Source organism: Budorcas taxicolor, chromosome 17 (genome assembly GCF_023091745.1).
Source record: "Budorcas taxicolor isolate Tak-1 chromosome 17, Takin1.1, whole genome shotgun sequence".
Lineage (NCBI taxonomy): Eukaryota > Metazoa > Chordata > Mammalia > Artiodactyla > Bovidae > Budorcas > Budorcas taxicolor.
Genome location: NC_068926.1, coordinates 25630410 through 25637477, shown reverse-complemented (window position 1 = coordinate 25637477; position 7068 = coordinate 25630410). Strand labels below are relative to the sequence as shown.

The 7068-nt window shown below is 37.3% G+C and overlaps 1 non-coding gene across 1 annotated transcript; it reads left to right on the top strand.

Annotated features, from left to right (window-relative positions):
- Positions 1-3224: 3224 nt before the first annotated feature.
- Positions 3225-3296, top strand: TRNAC-GCA (transfer RNA cysteine (anticodon GCA)). The gene has a single exon. It is a non-coding gene; the product is annotated as a tRNA-Cys (tRNA).
- The last annotated feature ends 3772 nt before the right edge of the window (positions 3297-7068 follow it).

Sequence of the window (7068 nt, the reverse complement as noted above, 5' to 3'; positions counted from 1 at the left end):
AGAATGGCAGAGATGATTCATGATACAAAATTTGGGAAACTCCAAACACATTTCACCTGTGGGTAAAATTGTTGCAGAATATTTTTCATGATAGACACACGCTGTCGTTAATTAGACTATTTTAAACTGACAGTATATAATCATTCACGTATGTACATTTTCCCCAAAAAACATTAAAAGAGTGATGTATTACACTGTTCAGTTCAGTAGCTCAGTCGTGTCCGACTCTTTGCAACCCCATGATTGCAGCATGCCAGGCCTCCCTGTCCATTACCAACTCCCGGAGTTCATTCAGACTCACATCCATCGAGTCAGTGATGCCATCCAGCCATCTCATCCTGGGTTGTACCCTTCTCCTCCTGCCCCCAATCTCTCCTAGCATCAGAGTCTTTTCCAATGAGTCCATTCTTCGCATGAGGTGGCCAAAGTACTGGAGTTTCAGCCTCAGCATCATTCCTTCCAAAGAAATCCAAGGGCTGATCTCCTTCAGAATGGACTGGTTGGATCTCCTTGCAGTCCAAAGGACTCTCAAGAGTCTTCTCCAACACCACAGTTCAAAAGCATCAATTCTTCGGTGCTCAGCCTTCTTCACAGTCCAAATCTCACATCCATACATGACCACTGGAAAAACCATAGCCTTGACTAGATGGACCTTAGTCGGCAAAGTAACGTCTCTGCTTTTGAATATACTATCTAGGTTGGTCACAACTTTTCTTCCAAGGAGTAAGCGTCTTTTAATTTCATGGCTGCAGTCACCATCTGCAGTGATTTTGGAACCAAAAAAATAAAAGTCAGCCACTGTTTCCACTGTTTCCCCATCTATTTCCCAGGAAGTGATGGGACCAGATGCCATGATCTTCATTTTCTGAATGTTGAGCTTTAAGCCAACTTTTTCACTCTTCTCTTTTACTTTCATCAAGAGGCTTTTGAGTTCCTCTTCACTTTCTGCCATAAGGGTGGTGTCATCTGCATATCTGAGGTTATTGATATTTCTCCCAGCAATCTTGATTCCAGCTTATGTTTCTTCCAGTCCAGCGTTTCTCATGATGTACTCTGCATATAAGTTAAATAAGCAGGGTGACAATATACAACCTTGACGTACTCCTTCTCCTATTTGGAACCAGTCTCTTGTTCCATGTCCAGTTCTAACTGTTGCTTCCTGACCTGCATACAGATTTCTCAAGGGGCAGGTTAGGTGGTCTGTTATTCCCATCTCTTTCAGAATTTTCCACAGTTTATTGTGATCCACACAGTCAAAGGCTTTGGCATAGTCAGTAAAGCAGAAATAGATGTCTTTCTGGAACTCTCTTGCTTTTTCCATGATCCAGTGGATGTTGGAAATTTGATCTCTGGTTCCTCTGCCTTTTCTAAAACCACCTTGAATATCAGGAAGTTCACAGTTCACGTATTGCTGAAGCCTGGCTTGGAGAATTTTGAGCATTACTTTACTATCATGTGAGATGAATGCAATTGTGCAGTAGTTTGAGCATTCTTTGGCAATGTCTTTCTTTGGAATTGGAATGAAAACCAATCTTTTCCAGTCCTGTGGCCACTGCTGAGTGTTCCAAATTTGCTGGCATATTGAGTGCAGCACTTTCACAGCATCATCTTTCAGGATTTGAAACAGCTCAACTGGAATTCCATCACCTCCACTAGCTTTGTTCGTAGCGATGCTTTCCAAGGTCCACTTGACTTCACATCCCAGGATATCTGGCTCTAGATTAGTGATCACATCATCATGATTATCTGGGTCATGAAGATCTTTTTTGTACAGTTTTGTACAGTTTTGTACAGATCTTTTTTGTACAGTTCCACCTGGGAAGCCCTTTGAGTGAGTGAGTATAGTCACTCAGTTGTGGACTGTAGCCCACCAGGCTCCTCCATCCATGGGATTCTCCAGGCAAGAATACTGGAGTGGGTTGCCATTTCCTTCTCCAGGGGATCTTCCTGACCCAGGGATCGAACCCAGGTCTCCTGCGTTGCAGGCAGATGCTTTAACCTTTGAGCCACCAGGCAAGTTGTGTATTACACTGTATCATCAACTGTAATAAATAGCCCATGAGATATTCAATTTGCTTTAGGACAATTACAATTAAGGCATAAAGACTAAACTAATCAGACCAGGTACAATTCACATCCAAAAGGGAACAAACCAGAATTTGGAACCACAGAATGCATTTTAAAGTCTTTGGCAGATTGCTTTCTATATTTTTAAAAAGAATTATTATATTCATTTAAGATAAGTAACTATGAACATACTGAAAACAAATAATTATCTGGTATATTGAAAAGGTACCTGTAAATGAAAGCTTTATTGATATAAAAACAAAGTAATATCCTGTCCAAAAATTATACACTGAAACATATTTTTTATACACGTATACTTTTAGAAATATACAATTTTACATATAAATTATATATTTTATATTTTATAAAAATCAGATTCATATTTTATAAATATATATCTTATATGCTATAAAAATATAAACATATTTATAAATATACAAATTTATTTTATACAAATAGCTGGGGCTTTGGTATTCAAAGTCACCGTTTTCAAAATTATTAAATAAAGATACACTGTAAGCATTTACTATACATTGACAATATAGTAATAAGCATAATAAAATTTTACTACTAAGCTATTAACTTTGAAGAATGTGCCATGGACCTGCATTCCATAAAGGAGCAAAGTCTGAGCCCTTCTCTACCACAGATGAGTTTAAAGACTTCTAGTTCTTTAAAGATGTTCTAAAAACTGTATTATTATGCCACCTTCTATGAAAATTCTTAGAGCAATTCCTCAGGATTTCATTGGAAGAATAAAGCTATAATTCAGCTAAAATCCACCACTTTATGCTATTTAGGACTTTACACAAGGAAATCTGGGCGTTCTGTGAATACACTCTGAACACAAAAGCAGCATAAGGAATTAATTACAAAGAGATGTGCATATATATAATCTCTGCAGATGCACATATAAATATATGTAAGTATCGTGTTCATAATACTAAAAATGTTTTCAGTATTGGGGCTCAAATTATATTTATAGGTGGAAATTGTTGCAAATATGTTACTGAATGATCAGGTAGACTCTGCAGTGTAAAGAGAAAAACAAACGGTCCATTTGGAACATCATTATCAACACACTTCTGAAGAAAGTCAAGCTGAAGTGTGTATGTGTATTTGTGTGTGTATGTGTGTGTATATATATATGTATGTCTTCCCTGGTGGCTCAGATGGTAAAGCATCTGCCTGCAATGCAGGAGACCCAGGTTCGATCCCTGGGTTGGGAAGATCTCCTGGGGAAAGAAACGGCAACCCACTCATATATATATATATATGTATGTGCATATACACTATGCAAATAAATTGTTGAAAAGGTTCCAGCATGCATGCGTGTGTAGTCATTCAATCATGTCCCACTCTTTGCAACTCCATGGACTGTAGCCTATCAGGCTCCTTTGTCCATGGAACTTTCCAAGCAAGAATACTGGAGTGGGCTGCTATATCCTTCTCCAGGTATCTAATCTCCTACATTGGCAGGCAGATTCTTTATCACTGTGCCACCTTGGAAGCCCCTCAAAGGTTTCAGAGGTCCTCCTAATTTGAATTTCATTACTCAGAAACTCTCATCTAAACAGGACAACTATAGGAGCCAAGAAACCAAGGTTCTGATTGCCATTTTACCATTATTTCACTTTGTCACTTGAAACAAATCAATTAAACCTGTCTGAATCTCAGCTACCTCCTTTTTAAAATTAGGAACTAGATTAGATGATTTCTATGGTTGCCTCATGCTCTAACAGTCTGTGATGCTGATTACATTCTGGCTTGAGACCAAAAATCTTTAGTGCAAGATAAGAGATACCGCTTAATGACGCTGTGACCTTTATAAATGATATTCTCACAAATGTAAGAGGGGCAAAAGCTTGAAGGCATAGGATGAAAGGCTTATACTTCTCCAGGGAGCTATATAGTTCACCTCCTCACTTTATTCAGGGCTCTGTTGAAATATCCCCTCATCATAAAGGCCTTTTTTTGTTCCCTGAACATCTCATGTAACCAGTCACCTACTGTTTTCTGCACAGTACAATTTTTTATTCTTCTTTCTAGCATCCCTGGCCACAAAGTATTTTACATTTTTAATATTTTGGATGTTTATAATCCTGTCACCAATGTTAACTCCATGAAAGCAGTTTTGTTTTGTCTTGGTTTAATTCACAGCACTTCAAATAGAATAGTGCCAAAGGTGCTCAAAGTTTGCTGACTGAATGATTGATGCTTTCAACCATAAGTTCATGGACATAAGTGGATCACAGAGGTGTGCTGACACTGAGTAGAAGAAAATGATGCTGGAAAAGTAACTTGCAACATGGCTATAGAAGGGTTGGTATAACATTCAAAAGCAGATCTAACAGAACTTTTTATGGTGATGGAAATACTCTAGATTGGTGATTTCATGCCCTATTCAGTAATCACTATCAATTCAGTAGCATGTCACAGTGAAGTGAAGTGAAGTCACTCAGTCGTGTCTGACTCTTTGCGACCCCTTGGACTGTAGCCTACCAGGCTCTTCCCTCCATGGGATTCTCCAGGCAAGAGTACTGGAGTGGGTTTGCCATTTCCTTCTCCAGGGGATCTTCCTGACTCAGGAATCAAAGCTGGGTCTCCTGCATTTCAGGCAGACGCTTTAACCTCTGAGTCACCAGGGAAGCCCGTAGCATGTCATCTGAGTGCTTAAAATGAGGCTGTGATTGAGGAACTCAATTTCTTTTATTACTTTTTAAATTAATTTTAAGCTTAAATATAAACAGCCACATGGAACTAGTGGCTACTGTATTGGCTTATGTAGTTTCTTAGGAATTTGAAACTTAAGACAACCGGAATCTATACAAGATCTTCTAGAAGAAAAAACAATGGGATAAGAACTATATTTTTGAAAAATGATAGTGAAAGTAGCATTTAAAATGAATTGGAGTAGATAGAAACTGGAAAGAAAAATGGCCACATAAAAACTTAAAAAATTTTGAATGTTAGGAACTGAGATCAGTTGAACAGAAGGAAAAGAGATGACTGGGAAACATCAAACAAGCAGAATCAATAGGACTTCAATGTTTTTAACTATGACCTCATGTTTGCTGCTATAGGTGATTAGATGGCTAACAATATAACCAACAAAAGAATCCAGATAGTGGAGAAAAACCATACTTGTGCTAAGTGACATTTACTTTGGAAAAAAGAGTCAGGTCATTTTGAATATTTTTTAAATTCAGATACCTACATCTCAATTATGGCCCAGAAAACACTTGTAAATTTAAAAAATAAAAATATTTGCTTGCTTTCCTAGTTTGTCAAAAACAGAAAACAAGTCCAAGAAAGTCTGTATCCAATTTAACATTGACATTAAGTTAACACTGTTTCTACTGAAACTCCAATACTTTGGCCACCTCATGCGAAGAGGTGACTAATTGGAAAAGACCCTGATGCCGGGAGGGATTGGGGGCAGGAGAAGGGGATGACAGAGGATGAGATGGCTGGATGGCATCACTGACTCAATGCACACGACTCTGAGTGAACTCCGGGAGTTGGTGATGGACAGGGAGGCCTGGCATACTGCGATTCATGGGGTCGCAAAGAGTCGGACACAACTAAGTGACTGAACTGAACTGAACAGAACATTGAATGTATATGTATGTGTGTTTGCATGTATGTGCATATACATATATACATGCACACACACATATTCAAGTTTTGTAAGTACATGTAGTTCGAAAAATAATTTAAGATCTAAGATGTCATCAAATAATCCATTTTGTTCATCTTTCTTGTAAAAAGCCACCTGGGACAAGCAGCCATGTTTTTTTTCTTTGTCTTTTTAATGGAGGAATATATTTTTATTTTAGGCTCACATCTCAACAGTGAAACCCTTTCTATCACAACACAAGAAAAATTTCTCCCATATTTTTATATGGTTGGCAGGTTTCAATGAGTCTGAGCATGAATAAAACCCAACGACTCCACCGGATGAAAAGCTCATGAACTTCCGCTTTTCAAGATGAAGTAGAAAACAACTGTCAGATGTGAGAAAACCAAAGAATGATTCAATATTTCAGCAACAAAGAATGCTTGACCTTTATGTGCACTATTAAAATCTTCATATAACAAACTCATATAATGGGCCAGTCAGAATTTAGAAGCAAATACAGTTTCTTGGCGGACTGAGGATTTTTGCCATCTGTATCTCAGAGCAGAAGGAAACATACCCTGTGTTCAGGCTCTGTAATAAGCATATGAAAGTCAAAGGTGCGTCTGTATATCCCAAGTGAAGTAAAAATGAAAAGAAATGCCTGCAGGGCTCATGTTCTGAATAAAACTATCTATATTTTGAGAAATTCCACTCTCTATGGACTTCTAATGATTACAACAGCAGGAGATGGAGCCAAAGAGACTCAAAGCAAATTGAAAAGCATGATTTTAAGAGAAACCCCCCAACACCCAGTAGAATGATAATATAGATTTACCCAGATTTCAATCTATATCCACTAGTAAGACATATATTGGGACAATAGCAGCATGATAGAATATAATTCACCAGAGAGACTGATACATAATGGCCACCTTTTCTATTTTTCTTCTTCTGAAAGAGATGTGATTATAATTATAAAGCACAAAAATTATTTTAAAGAAGCATATGTACACTAGGATTGTAAATCTGAAAGCTACTAAAAATCTTCAAACTGAGATATAATACTAAAATATGACCATAGGTAGGAGAATGTGCAGAAGAGAGTTTACCACTTACTAGGTAAATACAGGTCTGACAGATTCAATCTTATTTTGAGTAACTAAATTTTTATTAAAATTCTGTTTTATATGGATATTAGAGTTCATAAGAATTAATTAAGCCATAAATTGTTCATAGTCTTAGCTAGAAGGGACATGGAAATTAGAAAATCTCACAACTGTGAGCATATCTATCTGAAGGTACTCTATTAGTACAGATCTTGTATTTTCTTCAGAATTTATCAGTTCATTACTATATTTCATCTTTTCGTGATAAAAATA